This window comes from Petromyzon marinus, chromosome 59 (assembly GCF_048934315.1).
Source record: "Petromyzon marinus isolate PM22_M1 ecotype Great Lakes invasive population chromosome 59, UKy_Petmar_22M1.pri1.0, whole genome shotgun sequence".
Taxonomy (NCBI): Eukaryota; Metazoa; Chordata; class Hyperoartia; order Petromyzontiformes; family Petromyzontidae; genus Petromyzon; species Petromyzon marinus.
The window spans coordinates 19,947,707-19,972,234 of NC_133725.1; the positions used below are offsets into that span (position 1 = coordinate 19,947,707).

General features: G+C 45.0%; 1 protein-coding gene across 2 annotated transcripts in view; it reads left to right on the forward strand.

The window, feature by feature from the left end:
* LOC142905937 (dual specificity tyrosine-phosphorylation-regulated kinase 2-like) overlaps positions 1-24,528 on the forward strand; it is a 119,224-nt gene that overhangs the window by 11,530 nt on the left and 83,166 nt on the right. The gene's annotated exons all lie outside the window — the stretch shown is intronic.

Consider the following 24,528-nt stretch of genomic DNA (forward strand, 5'->3'; position numbering starts at 1 on the left):
ATGAAACTGGTCCTCCACGTTCTGTAGATGTAGATGCCACTGGTCCTTCACGTTCTGTAGATGTAGATGCCACTGGTCCTTCACGTTCTCCAGATGTAGATGCCACTGGTTCTTCACGCTCTGTAGATGTAGATGCCACTGGTCCTTCACGTTCTGTAGATGTAGATGCCACTGGTCCTTCACGTTCTGTAGATGTAGATGCCACTGGTCCTTCACGTTCTGTAGATGTAGATGCCACTGGTTCTTCACGTTCTGTAGACGCAGATGCCACTGTTCTTCACATTCTGTAGTTGTAGATGTCACTGGTTCTTCACGTTCTGTAGATGTAGATGCCACTGGTTCTTCACTTTCTGTTGATGTAGATGCCACTGGTTCTTCACTTTCTGTAGATGTAGATGCCACTGGTTCTTCACGTTCTGTAGATGTAGATGCCACTGGTCCTTCACATTCTGGAGACGAATATGCCATTGCTTCTTCACGTTCTGCAGATGTAGATGTCACTGGTTACAGATGTAGATGCCACTGGTTCTTCACGTTCTGGAGATGTAGATGCCACTGGTCCTTCACATTCTGTAGATGTAGATGCCACTGGTTCGTCACGTTCGAAAGATGTAGATGCCACTGGTTCTTCACATTCTGCAGATGTAGATGCCACTGGTCCTTCACGTTCTGTAGACGAAGATGCCACTGGTTCTTCACGTTCTGTAGATTTAGATGCCACTGGTTTTTCACGTTCTGCAGATGTATATGCCACTGGTTCTTCACGTTATGTAGATGAAGATGCCACTGGTTCTTCACGTTCTGTAGATGTAGACGCCACTGGTTCATCACGTTCTACAGATGTAGATGCCACTGGTTCTTCATGTTCTGTAGATTTAGATGCCACTGCTTCTTCACATTCTGTAGATGTAGAAGCCACTGGTTCGTCACTTTCTGTAGACGCAGATGCCACTGGTTCTTCACATTCTGTAGACGCAGATGCCACTGGTCCTTCACGTTCTGTAGACGTAGATGCCACTGGTTCTTCACTTTCTGTAGATGTAGATGCCACTGGTTCTTCACATTCTGTAGACGCAGATGCCACTGGTCCTTCACGTTCTGTAGACGTAGATGCCACTGGTTCTTCACTTTCTGTAGATGTAGATGCCACTGGTTCTTCACTTTCTGTAGATGTAGATGCCACTGGTCCTTCACATTCTGTAGACGAATATGCCATTGATTCTTCACGTTCTGCAGATGTAGATGTCACAGGTTCATCAAGTTCTACAGATGTAGATGCCACTGGTTCTTCACGTTCTGGAGATATAGATGTCACTGGTTTTTCGCGTTCTGTAGATGTAGATGCCACTGGTCCTTCACATTCTGTAGACGTCGATGCTACTGGTTCTTCACATTCTTTAAATGTAGATGTCACTGGTTCTTCACATTCTGTAGTTGTAGATGTCACTGGTTCTTCACGTTCTGTAGATGTAGATGCCACTGGTTCTTCACTTTCTGTTGATGTAGATGCCACTGGTTCTTCACTTTCTGTAGATGTAGATGCCACTGGTTATTCACGTTCTGTAGATGTAGATGCCACTGGTCCTTCACATTCTGGAGACGAATATGCCATTGCTTCTTCACGTTCTGCAGATGTAGATGTCACTGGTTACAGATGTAGATGCCACTGGTTCTTCACGTTCTGGAGATATAGATGTCACTGGTTTTTCGCGTTCTGTAGATGTAGATGCCACTGGTCCTTCACGTTCTCCAGATGTAGATGCCACTGGTTCTTCACGCTCTGTAGATGTAGATGCCACTGGTCCTTCACGTTCTGTAGATGTAGATGCCACTGGTCCTTCACGTTCTGTAGATGTAGATGCCACTGGTCCTTCACGTTCTGTAGATGTAGATGCCACTGGTTCTTCACGTTCTGTAGACGCAGATGCCACTGTTCTTCACATTCTGTAGTTGTAGATGTCACTGGTTCTTCACGTTCTGTAGATGTAGATGCCACTGGTTCTTCACTTTCTGTTGATGTAGATGCCACTGGTTCTTCACTTTCTGTAGATGTAGATGCCACTGGTTCTTCACGTTCTGTAGATGTAGATGCCACTGGTCCTTCACATTCTGGAGACGAATATGCCATTGCTTCTTCACGTTCTGCAGATGTAGATGTCACTGGTTACAGATGTAGATGCCACTGGTTCTTCACGTTCTGGAGATATAGATGTCACTGGTTTTTCGCGTTCTGTAGATGTAGATGCCACTGGTCCTTCACATTCTGTAGATGTAGATGCCACTGGTTCGTCACGTTCGAAAGATGTAGATGCCACTGGTTCTTCACATTCTGCAGATGTAGATGCCACTGGTCCTTCACGTTCTGTAGACGAAGATGCCACTGGTTCTTCACGTTCTGTAGATTTAGATGCCACTGGTTTTTCACGTTCTGTAGATGTATATGCCACTGGTTCTTCACGTTATGTAGATGAAGATGCCACTGGTTCTTCACGTTCTGTAGATGTAGACGCCACTGGTTCATCACGTTCTACAGATGTAGATGCCACTGGTTCTTCATGTTCTGTAGATTTAGATGCCACTGCTTCTTCACATTCTGTAGATGTAGAAGCCACTGGTTCGTCACTTTCTGTAGACGCAGATGCCACTGGTTCTTCACATTCTGTAGACGCAGATGCCACTGGTCCTTCACGTTCTGTAGACGTAGATGCCACTGGTTCTTCACTTTCTGTAGATGTAGATGCCACTGGTTCTTCACTTTCTGTAGATGTAGATGCCACTGGTTCTTCACGTTCTTTAGATGTAGATGCCACTGGTCCTTCACATTCTTTAGACGAATATGCCATTGATTCTTCACGTTCTGCAGATGTAGATGTCACAGGTTCATCAAGTTCTACAGATGTAGATGCCACTGGTTCTTCACGTTCTGGAGATATAGATGTCACTGGTTTTTCGCGTTCTGTAGATGTAGATGCCACTGGTCCTTCACATTCTGTAGACGTCGATGCCACTGGTTCTTCACGTTCTTTAAATGTAGATGTCACTGGTTCTTCACATTCTGTAGTTGTAGATGTCACTGGTTCTTCACGTTCTGTAGATGTAGATGCCACTGGTTCTTCACTTTCTGTTGATGTAGATGCCACTGGTTCTTCACTTTCTGTAGATGTAGATGCCACTGGTTCTTCACGTTCTGTAGATGTAGATGCCACTGGTCCTTCACATTCTGGAGACGAATATGCCATTGCTTCTTCACGTTCTGCAGATGTAGATGTCACTGGTTACAGATGTAGATGCCACTGGTTCTTCACGTTCTGGAGATATAGATGTCACTGGTTTTTCGCGTTCTGTAGATGTAGATGCCACTGGTCCTTCACATTCTGTAGATGTAGATGCCACTGGTTCGTCACGTTCGAAAGATGTAGATGCCACTGGTTCTTCACATTCTGCAGATGTAGATGCCACTGGTCCTTCACGTTCTGTAGACGAAGATGCCACTGGTTCTTCACGTTCTGTAGATTTAGATGCCACTGGTTTTTCACGTTCTGCAGATGTATATGCCACTGGTTCTTCACGTTATGTAGATGAAGATGCCACTGGTTCTTCACGTTCTGTAGATGTAGACGCCACTGGTTCATCACGTTCTACAGATGTAGATGCCACTGGTTCTTCATGTTCTGTAGATTTAGATGCCACTGCTTCTTCACATTCTGTAGATGTAGAAGCCACTGGTTCGTCACTTTCTGTAGACGCAGATGCCACTGGTTCTTCACATTCTGTAGACGCAGATGCCACTGGTCCTTCACGTTCTGTAGACGTAGATGCCACTGGTTCTTCACTTTCTGTAGATGTAGATGCCACTGGTTCTTCACTTTCTGTAGATGTAGATGCCACTGGTTCTTCACGTTCTTTAGATGTAGATGCCACTGGTCCTTCACATTCTGTAGACGAATATGCCATTGATTCTTCACGTTCTGCAGATGTAGATGTCACAGGTTCATCAAGTTCTACAGATGTAGATGCCACTGGTTCTTCACGTTCTGGAGATATAGATGTCACTGGTTTTTCGCGTTCTGTAGATGTAGATGCCACTGGTCCTTCACATTCTGTAGACGTCGATGCCACTGGTTCTTCACGTTCTTTAAATGTAGATGTCACTGGTTCTTCACGTTCTGTAGATGTAGACGCCACTGGTTCTTCACGTTCTGGAGATGTAGATACCACTGGTTCTTCACGTTTTGCAGATGTAGATGCCACTGGTTCGTCACGTTTTACAGATGTAGATGCTACTGGTTCTTCACGTTATGCAGATGTAGATGCCACTGGTTCTTCCCGTTCTGTAGATGTAGATGCCACTGGTTATTCACGTTCTGTAGATGTAGATGCCACTGGTTCGTCACGTTATACAGATGTAGATGCCACTGGTTCTTCACGTTCTGCAGATGTAGATGCCACTGGTTCTTCACGTTCTGTAGATGTAGATGTCACTGGTTCTTCACGTTTTGCAGATGTAGATGCCACTGGTTCGTCACGTTTTACAGATGTAGATGCCACTGGTTCTTCACGTTCTGCAGATGTAGATGCCACTGGTTCTTCAAGTTCTGTAGATGTAGATGCCACTGGTTATTCACGTTCTGTAGACGAAGATGCCACTGGTTCTTTACGTTCTGTAGATGTAGATGCCACTGGTTTTTCACGTTCTGCAGATGTATATGCCACTGGTTCTTCACGTTATGTAGATGAAGATGCCACTGGTTATTCACGTTCTGTAGATGTAAATGCCACTGGTTCATCACGTTCTACAGATGTAGATGCCACTGGTTATTCACGTTCTGTAGATTTAAATGCCACTGCTTCTTCACATTCTGTAGATGTAGAAGCCACTGGTTCATCACATTCTGTAGACGCAGATGCCACTAGTCCTTCACGTTCTGTAGACGTAGATGCCACTGGTTCTTCACTTTCTGTAGACGTAGATGCCACTGGTCCTTCACATTCTGTAGTTGTAGATGCCACTGGTCCTTCACATTCTGTAGACGAATATGCCACTGGTTCTTCACGTTCTGTAGATGTCACTGGTTCGTCAAGTTCTACAGATGTAGATGCCACTGGTTCTTCACGTTCTGGAGATATAGATGTCACTGGTTTTTCGTGTTCTGTAGAAGTAGATGCCACTGGTCCTTCACATTCTGTAGACGTAGATGCCACTGGTTCTTCACGTTCTTTAGATGTAGATGTCACTGGTTCTTCACGTTCTGTAGATGTAGACGCCACTGGTTCTTCGCGTTCTGTAGATGTAGATGCCACTGGTCCCTCACGTTCCGTAGATGTAGATGCCACTGGTTCTTCACGTTCTTCAGATGTGGATGCCACTGGTTCTCCAAGTTCTGTAGATGTAGATGCCACTGGTTATTCACGTTCTGCAGATGTAGATGCCAACGGTTCGTCACGTTCTACAGATGTAGATGCCACTGGTTCTTAACGTTCTGCAGATGTAGATGCCACTGGTTCTTCACGTTCTGTAGATGTAGATTCCACTGGTCCTTCACGTTCTGGAGATGTAGATACCACTGGTTCTTCACGTTTTGCAGATGTAGATGCCACTGGTTCGTCACGTTTTACAGATGTAGATGCTACTGGTTCTTCACGTTCTGCAGATGTAGATGCCACTGGTTCTTCACGTTCTGTAGATGTAGATGCCACTGGTTATTCACGTTCTGTAGATGTAGATGCCACTGGTTCGTCACGTTCTACAGATGTAGATGCCACTGGTTCTTCACGTTCTCCAGATGTAGATGCCACTGGTTCTTCACGTTCTGTAGATGTAGATTCCACTGGTCCTTCACGTTCTGGAGATGTAGATACCACTGGTTCTTCACGTTTTGCAGATGTAGATGCCACTGGTTCGTCACGTTTTACAGATGTAGATGCTACTGGTTCTTCACGTTCTGCAGATGTAGATGCCACTGGTTCTTCACGTTCTGTAGATGTAGATGCCACTGGTTATTCACGTTTTGCAGATGTAGATGCCACTGGTTCGTCACGTTTTACAGATGTAGATGCCACTGGTTCTTCACGTTCTTTAGATGTAGATGTCACTGGTTCTTCACGTTCTGTAGATGTAGATGCCACTGGTTATTCACGTTCTGTAGACGAAGATGCCACTGGTTCTTTACGTTCTGTAGATGTAGATGCCACTGGTTTTTCACGTTCTGCAGATGTATATGCCACTGGTTCTTCACGTTATGTAGATGAAGATGCCACTGGTTCTTCACGTTCTGTAGATGTAGATGCCACTGGTTCATCACGTTCTACAGATGTAGATGCCACTGGTTCTTCACGTTCTGTAGATTTAAATGCCACTGCTTCTTCACATTCTGTAGATGTAGAAGCCACTGGTTCGTCACATTCTGTAGACGCAGATGCCACTAGTCCTTCACGTTCGGTAGACGTAGATGCCACTGGTTATTCACTTTCTGTAGATGTAGATGCCACTGGTTCTTCACGTTCTGTAGATGTAGATGCCACTGGTCCTTCACATTCTGTAGACGAATATGCCACTGGTTCTTCACGTTCTGTAGATGTAGATGTCACTGGTTCGTCAAGTTCTACAGATGTAGATGCCACTGGTTCTTCACGTTCTGGAGATATAGATGTCACTGGTTTTTCGCGTTCTGTAGAAGTAGATGCCACTGGTCCTTCACATTCTGTAGACGTAGATGCCACTGGTTCTTCACGTTCTTTAGATGTAGATGTCACTGGGTCTTCACGTTCTGTAGATGTAGACGCCACTGGTTCTTCACGTTCTGTAGATGTAGATGCCACTGGTCCCTCACGTTCCGTAGATGTAGATGCCACTGGTTCTTCACGTTCTGCAGATGTAGATGCCACTGGTTCTCCACGTTCTGTAGATGTAGATGCCACTGGTTCTTCACGTCCTGCAGATGTAGATGCCAACGGTTCGTCACGTTCTACAGATGTAGATGCCACTGTTCCTTCACGTTCTGTAGACGAAGATGCCACTGGTTCTTCATGTTCTGTAGATGTAAATGCCACTGGGTCTTCACGTTCTGCAGATGTATATGCCACTGGTTCTTCACGTTATGTAGATGAAGATACCACTGGTTCTTCACGTTCTGTAGATGTAGATGCCACTGGTTCATTACGTTCTACAGATGTAGATGCCACTGGTTCTTCACTTTCTGTAGATTTAGATGCCACTGCTTCTTCACATTCTTTAGACGCAGATGCCACTGGTCCTTCACGTTCTGTAGACGTAGATGCCACTGGTTCTTCACTTTCTTTAGATGTAGATGCCACTGGTTCTTCACTTTCTGTAGATGTAGATGCCACTGGTTCTTCACGTTCTGTAGATGTAGATGCCACTGGTCCTTCACATTCTGTAGACGAATATGCCATTGGTTCTTCACGTTCTGCAGATGTAGATGCCACTGGTTCTTCACTTTCTGTAGATGTAGATGCCACTGGTTCTTCACGTTCTGTAGCTGTAGATGCCACTGATCCTTCACATTCTGTAGACGAATATGCCACTGGTTCTTCACGTTCTGTAGATGTAGATGTCACTGGTTCGTCAAGTTCTACAGATGTTGATGCCACTGGTTCTTCACGTTCTGGAGATATAGTTGTCACTGGTTTTTCGCGTTCTGTAGAAGTAGATGCCACTGGTCCTTCACATTCTGTAGACGTAGATGCCACTGGTTCTTCACGTTCTGTAGATGTAGATGCCACTGGTTCTTCACGTTCTACAGATGTAGATGCCACTGGTTCTTCACGGTCTGCAGATGTAGATGTCACTGGTTCTTCACGTTCTGTAGATGTAGACGCCACTGGTTCTTCACATTCTGTAGATGTATAAGCCACTGGTTCGTTACATTCTGTAGACGCAGATGCCACTGGTTCTTCACATTCTGTAGACGCAGATGCCACTGGTCATTCACGTTCTGTAGACGTAGATGCCACTGGTTCTTAACTTTCTTTAGATGTAGATGCCACTGGTTCTTCACTTTCTGTAGATGTAGATGCCACTGGTTCTTCACGTTCTGTAGATGTAGATGCCACTGGTCCTTCACATTCTGTAGACGCAGATGCCACTGGTCATTCACGTTCTGTAGACGTAGATGCCACTGGTTCTTCACTTTCTTTAGATGTAGATGCCACTGGTTCTTCACTTTCTGTAGATGTAGATGCCACTGGTTCTTCACGTTCTGTAGATGTAGATGCCACTGGTCCTTCACATTCTGTAGACAAATATGCCATTGATTCTTCACGTTCTGCAGATGTAGATGCCACTGGTTCTTCACGTTCTGTAGATGTAGATGCCACTGGTTCTTCACGTTCTGCAGATGTAGATGCCACTGTTCCTTCACGTTCTGTAGACGAAGATGCCACTGGTTGTTCATGTTCTGTAGATGTAAATGCCACTGGGTCTTCACGTTCTGCAGATGTATATGCCACTGGTTCTTCACGTTATGTAGATGAAGATGCCACTGGTTCTTCACGTTCTGTAGATGTAGATGCCACTGGTTCATCACGTTCTACAGATGTAGATGCCACTGGTTCTTCACTTTCTGTAGATTTAGATGCCACTGCTTCTTCACATTCTGTAGATGCAGATGCCACTGGTCCTTCACGTTCTGTAGACATAGATGCCACTGGTTCTTCACTTTCTTTATATGTAGATGCCACTGGTTCTTCACTTTCTGTAGATGTAGATGCCACTGGTTCTTAACGTTCTGTAGCTGTAGATGCCACTGATCCTTCACATTCTGTAGACGAATATGCCACTGGTTCTTCACGTTCTGTAGATGTAGATGTCACTGGTTCGTCAAGTTCTACAGATGTTGATGCCACTGGTTCTTCACGTTCTGGAGATATAGTTGTCACTGGTTTTTCGCGTTCTGTAGAAGTAGATGCCACTGGTCCTTCACATTCTGTAGACGTAGATGCCACTGGTTCTTCACGTTCTGTAGATGTAGATGCCACTGGTTCTTCACGTTCTACAGATGTAGATGCCACTGGTTCTTCACGGTCCGCAGATGTAGATGTCACTGGTTCTTCACGTTCTGTAGATGTAGACGCCACTGGTTCTTCACATTCTGTAGATGTATAAGCCACTGGTTCGTTACATTCTGTAGACGCAGATGCCACTGGTTCTTCACATTCTGTAGACGCAGATGCCACTGGTCATTCACGTTCTGTAGACGTAGATGCCACTGGTTCTTAACTTTCTTTAGATGTAGATGCCACTGGTTCTTCACTTTCTGTAGATGTAGATGCCACTGGTTCTTCACGTTCTGTAGATGTAGATGCCACTGGTCCTTCACATTCTGTAGACGCAGATGCCACTGGTCATTCACGTTCTGTAGACGTAGATGCCACTGGTTCTTCACTTTCTTTAGATGTAGATGCCACTGGTTCTTCACTTTCTGTAGATGTAGATGCCACTGGTTCTTCACGTTCTGTAGATGTAGATGCCACTGGTCCTTCACATTCTGTAGACAAATATGCCATTGATTCTTCACGTTCTGCAGATGTAGATGCCACTGGTTCTTCACGTTCTGTAGATGTAGATGCCACTGGTTCTTCACGTTCTGCAGATGTAGATGCCACTGTTCCTTCACGTTCTGTAGACGAAGATGCCACTGGTTGTTCATGTTCTGTAGATGTAAATGCCACTGGGTCTTCACGTTCTGGAGATATAGTTGTCACTGGTTTTTCGCGTTCTGTAGAAGTAGATGCCACTGGTCCTTCACATTCTGTAGACGTAGATGCCACTGGTTCTTCACGTTCTGTAGATGTAGATGCCACTGGTTCTTCACGTTCTACAGATGTAGATGCCACTGGTTCTTCACGGTCTGCAGATGTAGATGTCACTGGTTCTTCACGTTCTGTAGATGTAGACGCCACTGGTTCTTCACATTCTGTAGATGTATAAGCCACTGGTTCGTTACATTCTGTAGACGCAGATGCCACTGGTTCTTCACATTCTGTAGACGCAGATGCCACTGGTCATTCACGTTCTGTAGACGTAGATGCCACTGGTTCTTAACTTTCTTTAGATGTAGATGCCACTGGTTCTTCACTTTCTGTAGATGTAGATGCCACTGGTTCTTCACGTTCTGTAGATGTAGATGCCACTGGTCCTTCACATTCTGTAGACGCAGATGCCACTGGTCATTCACGTTCTGTAGACGTAGATGCCACTGGTTCTTCACTTTCTTTAGATGTAGATGCCACTGGTTCTTCACTTTCTGTAGATGTAGATGCCACTGGTTCTTCACGTTCTGTAGATGTAGATGCCACTGGTCCTTCACATTCTGTAGACAAATATGCCATTGATTCTTCACGTTCTGCAGATGTAGATGCCACTGGTTCTTCACGTTCTGTAGATGTAGATGCCACTGGTTCTTCACGTTCTGCAGATGTAGATGCCACTGTTCCTTCACGTTCTGTAGACGAAGATGCCACTGGTTGTTCATGTTCTGTAGATGTAAATGCCACTGGGTCTTCACGTTCTGCAGATGTATATGCCACTGGTTCTTCACGTTATGTAGATGAAGATGCCACTGGTTCTTCACGTTCTGTAGATGTAGATGCCACTGGTTCATCACGTTCTACAGATGTAGATGCCACTGGTTCTTCACTTTCTGTAGATTTAGATGCCACTGCTTCTTCACATTCTGTAGATGCAGATGCCACTGGTCCTTCACGTTCTGTAGACATAGATGCCACTGGTTCTTCACTTTCTTTATATGTAGATGCCACTGGTTCTTCACTTTCTGTAGATGTAGATGCCACTGGTTCTTAACGTTCTGTAGCTGTAGATGCCACTGATCCTTCACATTCTGTAGACGAATATGCCACTGGTTCTTCACGTTCTGTAGATGTAGATGTCACTGGTTCGTCAAGTTCTACAGATGTTGATGCCACTGGTTCTTCACGTTCTGGAGATATAGTTGTCACTGGTTTTTCGCGTTCTGTAGAAGTAGATGCCACTGGTCCTTCACATTCTGTAGACGTAGATGCCACTGGTTCTTCACGTTCTGTAGATGTAGATGCCACTGGTTCTTCACGTTCTACAGATGTAGATGCCACTGGTTCTTCACGGTCCGCAGATGTAGATGTCACTGGTTCTTCACGTTCTGTAGATGTAGACGCCACTGGTTCTTCACATTCTGTAGATGTATAAGCCACTGGTTCGTTACATTCTGTAGACGCAGATGCCACTGGTTCTTCACATTCTGTAGACGCAGATGCCACTGGTCATTCACGTTCTGTAGACGTAGATGCCACTGGTTCTTAACTTTCTTTAGATGTAGATGCCACTGGTTCTTCACTTTCTGTAGATGTAGATGCCACTGGTTCTTCACGTTCTGTAGATGTAGATGCCACTGGTCCTTCACATTCTGTAGACGCAGATGCCACTGGTCATTCACGTTCTGTAGACGTAGATGCCACTGGTTCTTCACTTTCTTTAGATGTAGATGCCACTGGTTCTTCACTTTCTGTAGATGTAGATGCCACTGGTTCTTCACGTTCTGTAGATGTAGATGCCACTGGTCCTTCACATTCTGTAGACAAATATGCCATTGATTCTTCACGTTCTGCAGATGTAGATGCCACTGGTTCTTCACGTTCTGTAGATGTAGATGCCACTGGTTCTTCACGTTCTGCAGATGTAGATGCCACTGTTCCTTCACGTTCTGTAGACGAAGATGCCACTGGTTGTTCATGTTCTGTAGATGTAAATGCCACTGGGTCTTCACGTTCTGCAGATGTATATGCCACTGGTTCTTCACGTTATGTAGATGAAGATGCCACTGGTTCTTCACGTTCTGTAGATGTAGATGCCACTGGTTCATCACGTTCTACAGATGTAGATGCCACTGGTTCTTCACTTTCTGTAGATTTAGATGCCACTGCTTCTTCACATTCTGTAGACGCAGATGCCACTGGTCCTTCACGTTCTGTAGACATAGATGCCACTGGTTCTTCACTTTCTTTATATGTAGATGCCACTGGTTCTTCACTTTCTGTAGATGTAGATGCCACTGGTTCTTCACGTTCTGTAGATGTAGATGCCAATGGTCCTTCACATTCTGTAGACGAATATGCCATTGGTTCTTCACGTTCTGCAGATGTAGATGCCACTGGTTCTTCACTTTCTGTAGATGTAGATGCCACTGGTTCTTCACGTTCTGTAGCTGTAGATCCCACTGATCCTTCACATTCTGTAGACGAATATGCCACTGGTTCTTCACGTTCTGTAGATGTAGATGTCACTGGTTCGTCAAGTTCTACAGATGTTGATGCCACTGGTTCTTCACGTTCTGGAGATATAGATGTCACTGGTTTTTCGCGTTCTGTAGAAGTAGATGCCACTGGTCCTTCACATTCTGTAGACGTAGATGCCACTGGTTCTTCACGTTCTTTAGATGTAGATGTCACTGGTTCTTCACGTTCTGTAGATGTAGATGCCACTGGTTCTTCACGTTCTGCAGATGTAGATGCCACTGTTCCTTCACGTTCTGTAGACGAAGATGCCACTGGTTGTTCATGTTCTGTAGATGTAAATGCCACTGGGTCTTCACGTTCTGCAGATGTATATGCCACTGGTTCTTCACGTTATGTAGATGAAGATGCCACTGGTTCTTCACGTTCTGTAGATGTAGATGCCACTGGTTCATCACGTTCTACAGATGTAGATGCCACTGGTTCTTCACTTTCTGTAGATTTAGATGCCACTGCTTCTTCACATTCTGTAGACGCAGATGCCACTGGTCCTTCACGTTCTGTAGACATAGATGCCACTGGTTCTTCACTTTCTTTATATGTAGATGCCACTGGTTCTTCACTTTCTGTAGATGTAGATGCCACTGGTTCTTCACGTTCTGTAGATGTAGATGCCAATGGTCCTTCACATTCTGTAGACGAATATGCCATTGGTTCTTCACGTTCTGCAGATGTAGATGCCACTGGTTCTTCACTTTCTGTAGATGTAGATGCCACTGGTTCTTCACGTTCTGTAGCTGTAGATCCCACTGATCCTTCACATTCTGTAGACGAATATGCCACTGGTTCTTCACGTTCTGTAGATGTAGATGTCACTGGTTCGTCAAGTTCTACAGATGTTGATGCCACTGGTTCTTCACGTTCTGGAGATATAGATGTCACTGGTTTTTCGCGTTCTGTAGAAGTAGATGCCACTGGTCCTTCACATTCTGTAGACGTAGATGCCACTGGTTCTTCACGTTCTTTAGATGTAGATGTCACTGGTTCTTCACGTTCTGTAGATGTAGATGCCACTGGTTCTTCACGTTCTACAGATGTAGATGCCACTGGTTCTTCACGGTCTGCAGATGTAGATGTCACTGGTTCTTCACGTTCTGTAGATGTAGACGCCACTGGTTCTTCACATTCTGTAGATGTAGAAGCCACTGGTTCGTTACATTCTGTATACGCAGATGCCACTGGTTCTTCACATTCTGTAGACGCAGATGCCACTGGTCATTCACGTTCTGTAGACGTAGATGCCACTGGTTCTTCACTTTCTTTAGATGTAGATGCCACTGGTTCTTCACTTTCTGTAGATGTAGATGCCACTGGTTCTTCACTTTCTGTAGATGTAGATGCCACTGGTTCTTCACGTTCTGTAGCTGTAGATGCCACTGATCCTTCACATTCTGTAGACGAATATGCCACTGGTTCTTCACGTTCTTTAGATGTAGATGTCACTGGTTCTTCACGTTCTGTAGATGTAGATGCCACTGGTTCTTCACGTTCTACAGATGTAGATGCCACTGGTTCTTCACGGTCTGCAGATGTAGATGCCACTGATTCTTCACATTCTGTAGACGTAGATGCCACTGGTTCTTCACGTTCTGTAGATGTAGATGCCACTGGTTCTTCACGTTCTACAGATGTAGATGCCACTGGTTCTTCACGGTCTGCAGATGTAGATGTCACTGGTTCTTCACGTTCTGTAGATGTAGACGCCACTGGTTCTTCACATTCTGTAGATGTATAAGCCACTGGTTCGTTACATTCTGTAGACGCAGATGCCACTGGTTCTTCACATTCTGTAGACGCAGATGCCACTGGTCATTCACGTTCTGTAGACGTAGATGCCACTGGTTCTTCACTTTCTTTAGATGTAGATGCCACTGGTTCTTCACTTTCTGTAGATGTAGATGCCACTGGTTCTTCACGTTCTGTAGATGTAGATGCCACTGGTCCTTCACATTCTGTAGACGCAGATGCCACTGGTCATTCACGTTCTGTAGACGTAGATGCCACTGGTTCTTCACTTTCTGTAGATGTAGATGCCACTGGTTCTTCACGTTCTGTAGATGTAGATGCCACTGGTCCTTCACATTCTGTAGACGAATATGCCATTGATTCTTCACGTTCTGCAGATGTAGATGCCACTGGTTCTTCACGTTCTGTAGATGTAGATGCCACTGGTTCTTCACGTTCTGCAGATGTAGATGCCACTGTTCCTTCACGTTCTGTAGACGAAGATGCCACTGGTTCTTCATGTTCTGTAGATGTAAATGCCACTGGGTCTTCACGTTCTGCAGATGTATATGCCACTGGTTCTTCACGTTATGTAGATGAAGATGCCACTGGTTCTTCACGTTCTGTAGATGTAGATGCCACTGGTTCATCACGTTCTACAGATGTAGATGCCACTGGTTCTTCACTTTCTGTAGATTTAGATGCCACTGCTTCTTCACATTCTGTAGACGCAGATGCCACTGGTCCTTCACGTTCTGTAGACATAGATGCCACTGGTTCTTCACTTTCTTTAGATGTAGATGCCACTGGTTCTTCACTTTCTGTAGATGTAGATGCCACTGGTTCTTCACGTTCTGTAGATGTAGATGCCACTGGTCCTTCACATTCTGTAGACGAATATGCCATTGGTTCTTCACGTTCTGCAGATGTAGATGCCACTGGTTCTTCACTTTCTGTAGATGTAGATGCCACTGGTTCTTCACGTTCTGTAGCTGTAGATCCCACCTATCCTTCACATTCTGTAGACGAATATGCCACTGGTTCTTCACGTTCTGTAGATGTAGATGTCACTGGTTCGTCAAGTTCTACAGATGTTGATGCCACTGGTTCTTCACGTTCTGGAGATATAGATGTCACTGGTTTTTCGCGTTCTGTAGAAGTAGATGCCACTGGTCCTTCACATTCTGTAGACGTAGATGCCACTGGTTCTTCACGTTCTTTAGATGTAGATGTCACTGGTTCTTCACGTTCTGTAGATGTAGATGCCACTGGTTCTTCACGTTCTACAGATGTAGATGCCACTGGTTCTTCACGGTCTGCAGATGTAGATGTCACTGGTTCTTCACGTTCTGTAGATGTAGACGCCACTGGTTCTTCACATTCTGTAGATGTAGAAGCCACTGGTTCGTTACATTCTGTATACGCAGATGCCACTGGTTCTTCACATTCTGTAGACGCAGATGCCACTGGTCATTCACGTTCTGTAGACGTAGATGCCACTGGTTCTTCACTTTCTTTAGATGTAGATGCCACTGGTTCTTCACTTTCTGTAGATGTAGATGCCACTGGTTCTTCACTTTCTGTAGATGTAGATGCCACTGGTTCTTCACGTTCTGTAGCTGTAGATGCCACTGATCCTTCACATTCTGTAGACGAATATGCCACTGGTTCTTCACGTTCTTTAGATGTAGATGTCACTGGTTCTTCACGTTCTGTAGATGTAGATGCCACTGGTTCTTCACGTTCTACAGATGTAGATGCCACTGGTTCTTCACGGTCTGCAGATGTAGATGCCACTGATTCTTCACATTCTGTAGACGTAGATGCCACTGGTTCTTCACGTTCTGTAGATGTAGATGCCACTGGTTCTTCACGTTCTACAGATGTAGATGCCACTGGTTCTTCACGGTCTGCAGATGTAGATGTCACTGGTTCTTCACGTTCTGTAGATGTAGACGCCACTGGTTCTTCACATTCTGTAGATGTATAAGCCACTGGTTCGTTACATTCTGTAGACGCAGATGCCACTGGTTCTTCACATTCTGTAGACGCAGATGCCACTGGTCATTCACGTTCTGTAGACGTAGATGCCACTGGTTCTTCACTTTCTTTAGATGTAGATGCCACTGGTTCTTCACTTTCTGTAGATGTAGATGCCACTGGTTCTTCACGTTCTGTAGATGTAGATGCCACTGGTCCTTCACATTCTGTAGACGCAGATGCCACTGATCATTCACGTTCTGTAGACGTAGATGCCACTGGTTCTTCACTTTCTGTAGATGTAGATGCCACTGGTTCTTCACGTTCTGTAGATGTAGATGCCACTGGTCCTTCACATTCTGTAGACGAATATGCCATTGATTCTTCACGTTCTGCAGATGTAGATGCCACTGGTTCTTCACGTTCTGTAGATGTAGATGCCACTGGTTCTTCACGTTCTGCAGATGTAGATGCCACTGTTCCTTCACGTTCTGTAGACGAAGATGCCACTGGTTCTTCATGTTCTGTAGATGTAAATGCCACTGGGTCTTCACGTTCTGCAGATGTATATGCCACTGGTTCTTCACGTTATGTAGATGAAGATGCCACTGGTTCTTCACGTTCTGTAGATGTAGATGCCACTGGTTCATCACGTTCTACAGATGTAGATGCCACTGGTTCTTCACTTTCTGTAGATTTAGATGCCACTGCTTCTTTACATTCTGTAGACGCAGATGCCACTGGTCCTTCACGTTCTGTAGACATAGATGCCACTGGTTCTTCACTTTCTTTAGATGTAGATGCCACTGGTTCTTCACTTTCTGTAGATGTAGATGCCACTGGTTCTTCACGTTCTGTAGATGTAGATGCCACTGGTCCTTCACATTCTGTAGACGAATATGCCATTGGTTCTTCACGTTCTGCAGATGTAGATGCCACTGATTCTTCACTTTCTGTAGATGTAGATGCCACTGGTTCTTCACGTTCTGTAGATGTAGATCCCACTGATCCTTCACATTCTGTAGACGAATATGCCACTGGTTCTTCACGTTCTGTAGATGTAGATGTCACTGGTTCGTCAAGTTCTACAGATGTTGATGCCACTGGTTCTTCACGTTCTGGAGATATAGATGTCACTGGTTTTTCGCGTTCTGTAGAAGTAGATGCCACTGGTCCTTCACATTCTGTAGACGTAGATGCCACTGGTTCTTCACGTTCTTTAGATGTAAATGTCACTGGTTCTTCACGTTCTGTAGATGTAGATGCCACTGGTTCTTCACGTTCTACAGATGTAGATGCCACTGGTTCTTCACGGTCTGCAGATGTAGATGTCACTGGTTCTTCACGTTCTGTAGATGTAGACGCCACTGGTTCTTCACATTCTGTAGATGTAGAAGCCACTGGTTCGTTACATTCTGTAGACGCAGATGCCACTGGTTCTTCACATTCTGTAGACGCAGATGCCACTGGTCATTCACGTTCTGTAGACGTAGATGCCACTGGTTCTTCACTTTCTTTAGATGTAGATGCCACTGGTTCTTCACTTTCTGTAGATGTAGATGCCACTGGTTCTTCACTTTCTGTAGATGTAGATGCCACTGGTTCTTCACGTTCTGTAGCTGTAGATGCCACTGATCCTTCACATTCTGTAGACGAATATGCCACTGGTTCTTCACGTTCTTTAGATGTAGATGTCACTGGTTCTTCACGTTCTGTAGATGTAGATGCCACTGGTTCTTCACGTTCTACAGATGTAGATGCCACTGGTTCTTCACGGTCTGCAGATGTAGATGCCACTGGTTCTTCACGTTCTGCAGATGTAGATGCCACTGGTTCTTCACATTCTGTAGATGTAGATGCCACTGCACGTTCGTTAGATGCAGATTCCACTGGTTCTTCACGTTGTGTAGATGTAGATGTCACTGGTTCTTCACGTTCTGTAGATGTAGATGTCACTGGTTCTTCACGTTTTGCAGATGTAGATGCCACTGGTTCGTCACGTTTTACAGATGTAGATGCCACTGGTTCTTCACCTTCTGCAGATGTAGATGCCACTGGTTCTTCACGTTCTGAAGATGTATATGCCACTGGTTATTCACGTTCTGTAGACGAAGATGCCACTGGTTCTTTACGTTCTGTAGATGTAGATGCCACTGGTTTTTCACGTTCTGCAGATGTATATGCCACTGGTTCTTCACGTTATGTAGATGAAGATGCCACTGGTTCTTCACGTTCTGTAGATGTAAATGCCACTGGTTCATCACGTTCTACAGATGTAGATGCCACTGGTTCTTCACGTTCTGTAGATTTAAATGCCACTGCTTCTTCACATTCTGTAGATGTAGAAGCCACTGGTTCGTCACATTCTGTAGACGCAGATGCCACTAGTCCTTCACGTTCTGTAGACGTAGATGCCACTGGTCCTTCACATTCTGTAGACGAATATACCACTGGTTCTTTACGTTCTGTAGATGTCACTGGTTCGTCAAGTTCTACAGATGTAGATGCCACTGGTTCTTCACGTTCTGGAGATATAGATGTCACTGGTTTTTCGTGTTCTGTAGAAGTAGATGCCACTGTTCCTTCACATTCTGTAGATGAAGATGCCACTGGTTCTTCACGTTCTTTAGATGTAGATGTCACTGGTTCTTCACGTTCTGTAGATGTAGACGCCACTGGTTCTTCACGTTCTGTAGATGTAGATGCCACTGGTCCCTCACGTTCCGTAGATGTAGATGCCACTGGTTCTTCACGTTCTTCAGATGCGGATGCCACTGGTTCTCCAAGTTCTGTAGATGTAGATGCCACTGGTTATTCACGTTCTGCAGATGTAGATGCCAACGGTTCGTCACGTTCTACAGATGTAGATGCCACTGGTTCTTAACGTTCTGCAGATGTAGATGCCACTGGTTCTTCACGTTCTGTAGATGTAGATTCCACTGGTCCTTCACGTTCTGGAGATGTAGATACCACTGGTTCTTCACGTTTTGCAGATGTAGATGCCACTGGTTCGTCACGTTTTACAGATGCAGATGCTATTGGTTCTTCACGTTCTGCAGATGTAGATGCCACTGGTTCTTCACGTTCTGTAGATGTAGATGCCACTGGTTATTCACGTTCTGTAGATGTAGATGCCACTGGTTCGTCACGTTCTACAGATGTAGATGCCACTGGTTCTTCACGTTCTGCAGATGTAGATGCCACTGGTTCTTCACGTTCTGTAGATGTAGATGCCACTGGTTCTTCACGTTTTGCAGATGTAGATGCCACTGGTTCGTCACGTTTTACAGATGTAGATGCCACTGGTTCTTCACGTTCTTTAGATGTAGATGTCACTGGTTCTTCACGTTCTGTAGATGTAGATGCCACTGGTTATTCACGTTCTGTAGACGAAGATGCCACTGGTTCTTTACGTTCTGTAGATGTAGATGCCACTGGTTTTTCACGTTCTGCAGATGTATATGCCACTGGTTCTTCACGTTATGTAGATGAAGATGCCAATGGTTCTTCACGTTCTGTAGATGTAGATGCCACTGGTTCATCACGTTCTACAGATGTAGATGCCACTGGTTCTTCACGTTCTGTAGATTTAAATGCCACTGCTTCTTCACATTCTGTAGATGTAGAAGCCACTGGTTCGTCGCATTCTGTAGACGCAGATGCCACTAGTCCTTCACTTTCTTTAGATGTAGATGCCACTGGTTCTTCACTTTCTGTAGATGTAGATGCCACTGGTTCTTCACGTTCTGTAGATGTAGATGCCACTGGTCCTTCACATTCTGTAGACGAATATGCCATTGGTTCTTCACGTTCTGCAGATGTAGATGCCACTGGTTCTTCACTTTCTGTAGATGTAGATGCCACTGGTTCTTCACGTTCTGTAGCTGTAGATCCCACTGATCCTTCACATTCTGTAGACGAATATGCCACTGGTTCTTCACGTTCTGTAGATGTAGATGTCACTGGTTCGTCAAGTTCTACAGATGTTGATGCCACTGGTTCTTCACGTTCTGGAGATATAGATGTCACTGGTTTTTCGCGTTCTGTAGAAGTAGATGCCACTGGTCCTTCACATTCTGTAGACGTAGATGCCACTGGTTCTTCACGTTCTTTAGATGTAGATGTCACTGGTTCTTCACGTTCTGTAGATGTAGACGCCACTGGTTCTTCACGTTCTGTAGATGTAGATGCCACTGGTCCCTCACGTTCCGTAGATGTAGATGCCACTGGTTCTTCACGTTCTTCAGATGTGGATGCCACTGGTTCTCCAAGTTCTGTAGATGTAGATGTAGATGCCACTGGTTATTCACGTTCTGCAGATGTAGATGCCAACGGTTCGTCACGTTCTACAGATGTAGATGCCACTGGTTCTTAACGTTCTGCAGATGTAGATGCCACTGGTTCTTCATGGTCTGCAGATGTAGATGTCACTGGTTCTTTACGTTCTGTAGATGTAGACGCCACTGTTTCTTCACATTCTGTAGATGTAGAAGCAACTGGTTCATTACATTCTGTAGACGCAGATGCCACTGGTTCTTCACATTCTGTAGACGCAGATGCCACTGGTCATTCACGTTCTGTAGACGTAGATGCCACTGGTTCTTCACTTTCTTTAGATGTAGATGCCACTGGTTCTTCACTTTCTGTAGATGTAGATGCCACTGGTTCTTCACGTTCTGTAGATGTAGATGCCACTGGTCCTTCACATTCTGTAGACGAATATGCCATTGATTCTTCACGTTCTGCAGATGTAGATGCCACTGGTTCTTCACTTTCTGTAGATGTAGATGCCACTGGTTCTTCACGTTCTGTAGCTGTAGATGCCACTGATCCTTCACATTCTGTAGACGAATATGCCACTGGTTCTTCACGTTCTGTAGATGTAGATGCCACTGGTTCTTCACGTTCTACAGATGTAGATGCCACTGGTTCTTCACGGTCTGCAGATGTAGATGCCACTGGTTCTTCACGTTCTGCAGATGTAGATGCCACTGGTTCTTCACGTTCTGTAGATGTAGATGCCACTGCACGTTCGTTAGATGCAGATTCCACTGGTTCTTCACGTTGTGTAGATGTAGATGTCACTGGTTCTTCACGTTCTGTAGATGTAGATGTCACTGGTTCTTCACGTTTTGCAGATGTAGATGCCACTGGTTCGTCACGTTTTACAGATGTAGATGCCACTGGTTCTTCACGTTCTGCAGATGTAGATGCCACTGGTTCTTCACGTTCTGTAGATGTAGATGCCACTGGTTATTCACGTTCTGTAGACGAAGATGCCACTGGTTCTTTACGTTCTGTAGATGTAGATGCCACTGGTTTTTCACGTTCTGCAGATGTATATGCCACTGGTTCTTCACGTTATGTAGATGAAGATGCCACTGGTTCTTCACGTTCTGTAGATGTAAATGCCACTGGTTCATCACGTTCTACAGATGTAGATGCCACTGGTTCTTCACGTTCTGTAGATTTAAATGCCACTGCTTCTTCACATTCTGTAGATGTAGAAGCCACTGGTTCGTCACATTCTGTAGACGCAGATGCCACTAGTCCTTCACGTTCTGTAGACGTAGATGCCACTGGTTCTTCACTTTCTGTAGACGTAGATGCCACTGGTCCTTCACATTCTGTAGTTGTAGATGCCACTGGTCCTTCACATTCTGTAGACGAATATGCCACTGGTTCTTCACGTTCTTTAGATGTCACTGGTTCGTCAAGTTCTACAGATGTAGATGCCACTGGTTCTTCACGTTCTGGAGATATAGATGTCACTGGTTTTTCGTGTTCTGTAGAAGTAGATGCCACTGGTCCTTCACATTCTGTAGACGTAGATGCCACTGGTTCTTCACGTTCTTTAGATGTATATGTCACTGGTTCTTCACGTTCTGTAGATGTAGACGCCACTGGTTCTTCACGTTCTGTAGATGTAGATGCCACTGGTCCCTCACGTTCCGTAGATGTAGATGCCACTGGTTCTTCACGTTCTTCAGAAGTGGATGCCACTGGTTCTCCAAGTTCTGTAGATGTAGATGTAGATGCCACTGGTTATTCACGTTCTGCAGATGTAGATGCCAACGGTTCGTCACGTTCTACAGATGTAGATGCCACTGGTTCTTAACGTTCTGCAGATGTAGATGCCACTGGTTCTTCACGTTCTGTAGATGTAGATTCCACTGGTCCTTCACGTTCTGGAGATGTAGATACCACTGGTTCTTCACGTTTTACAGATGTAGATGCTACTGGTTCTTCACGTTCTGCAGATGTAGATGCCACTGGTTCTTCACGTTCTGTAGATGTAGATGCCACTGGTTATTCACGTTCTGTAGATGTAGATGCCACTGGTTCGTCACGTTCTACAGATGTAGATGCCACTGGTTCTTCACGTTCTGCAGATGTAGATGCCACTGGTTCTTCACGTTCTGTAGATGTAGATGCCACTGGTTCTTCACGTTTTGCAGATGTAGATGCCACTGGTTCGTCACGTTTTACAGATGTAGATGCCACTGGTTCTTCACGTTCTTTAGATGTAGATGTCACTGGTTCTTCACGTTCTGTAGATGCCACTGGTTATTCACGTTATGTAGATGAAGATGCCACTGGTTCTTCACGTTCTGTAGACGTAGATGCCACTGGTTCTTCACTTTCTTTAGATGTAGATGCCACTGGTTCTTCACTTTCTGTAGATGTAGATGCCACTGGTTCTTCACGTTCTGTAGATGTAGATGCCACTGGTCCTTCACATTCTGTAGACGAATATGCCATTGATTCTTCACGTTCTGCAGATGTAGATGCCACTGGTTCTTCACTTTCTGTAGATGTAGATGCCACTGGTTCTTCACGTTCTGTAGCTGTAGATGCCACTGATCCTTCACATTCTGTAGACGAATATGCCACTGGTTCTTCACGTTCTTTAGATGTAGATGTCACTGGTTCTTCACGTTCTGTAGATGTAGATGCCACTGGTTCTTCACGTTCTACAGATGTAGATGCCACTGGTTCTTCACGGTCTGCAGATGTAGATGCCACTGGTTCTTCACGTTCTGCAGATGTAGATGCCACTGGTTCTTCACGTTCTGTAGATGTAGATGCCACTGCACGTTCGTTAGATGCAGATTCCACTGGTTCTTCACGTTGTGTAGATGTAGATGTCACTGGTTCTTCACGTTCTGTAGATGTAGATGTCACTGGTTCTTCACGTTTTGCAGATGTAGATGCCACTGGTTCGTCACGTTTTACATATGTAGATGCCACTGGTTCTTCACGTTCTGCAGATGTAGATGCCACTGGTTCTTCACGTTCTGTAGATGTAGATGCCACTGGTTATTCACGTTCTGTAGACGAAGATGCCACTGGTTCTTTACGTTCTGTAGATGTAGATGCCACTGGTTTTTCACGTTCTGCAGATGTATATGCCACTGGTTCTTCACGTTATGTAGATGAAGATGCCACTGGTTCTTCACGTTCTGTAGATGTAAATGCCACTGGTTCATCACGTTCTACAGATGTAGATGCCACTGGTTCTTCACGTTCTGTAGATTTAAATGCCACTGCTTCTTCACATTCTGTAGATGTAGAAGCCACTGGTTCGTCACATTCTGTAGACGCAGATGCCACTAGTCCTTCACGTTCTGTAGACGTAGATGCCACTGGTTCTTCACTTTCTGTAGACGTAGATGCCACTGGTCCTTCACATTCTGTAGTTGTAGATGCCACTGGTCCTTCACATTCTGTAGACGAATATGCCACTGGTTCTTCACGTTCTTTAGATGTCACTGGTTCGTCAAGTTCTACAGATGTAGATGCCACTGGTTCTTCACGTTCTGGAGATATAGATGTCACTGGTTTTTCGTGTTCTGTAGAAGTAGATGCCACTGGTCCTTCACATTCTGTAGACGTAGATGCCACTGGTTCTTCACGTTCTTTAGATGTATATGTCACTGGTTCTTCACGTTCTGTAGATGTAGACGCCACTGGTTCTTCACGTTCTGTAGATGTAGATGCCACTGGTCCCTCACGTTCCGTAGATGTAGATGCCACTGGTTCTTCACGTTCTTCAGATGTGGATGCCACTGGTTCTCCAAGTTCTGTAGATGTAGATGCCACTGGTTATTCACGTTCTGCAGATGTAGATGCCAACGGTTCGTCACGTTCTACAGATGTAGATGCCACTGGTTCTTAACGTTATGCAGATGTAGATGCCACTGGTTCTTCACGTTCTGTAGATGTAGATTCCACTGGTCCTTCACGTTCTGGAGATGTAGATACCACTGGTTCTTCACGTTTTACAGATGTAGATGCTACTGGTTCTTCACGTTCTGCAGATGTAGATGCCACTGGTTCTTCACGTTCTGTAGATGTAGATGCCACTGGTTATTCACGTTCTGTAGATGTAGATGCCACTGGTTCGTCACGTTCTACAGATGTAGATGCCACTGGTTCTTCACGTTCTGCAGATGTAGATGCCACTGGTTCTTCACGTTCTGTAGATGTAGATGCCACTGGTTCTTCACGTTTTGC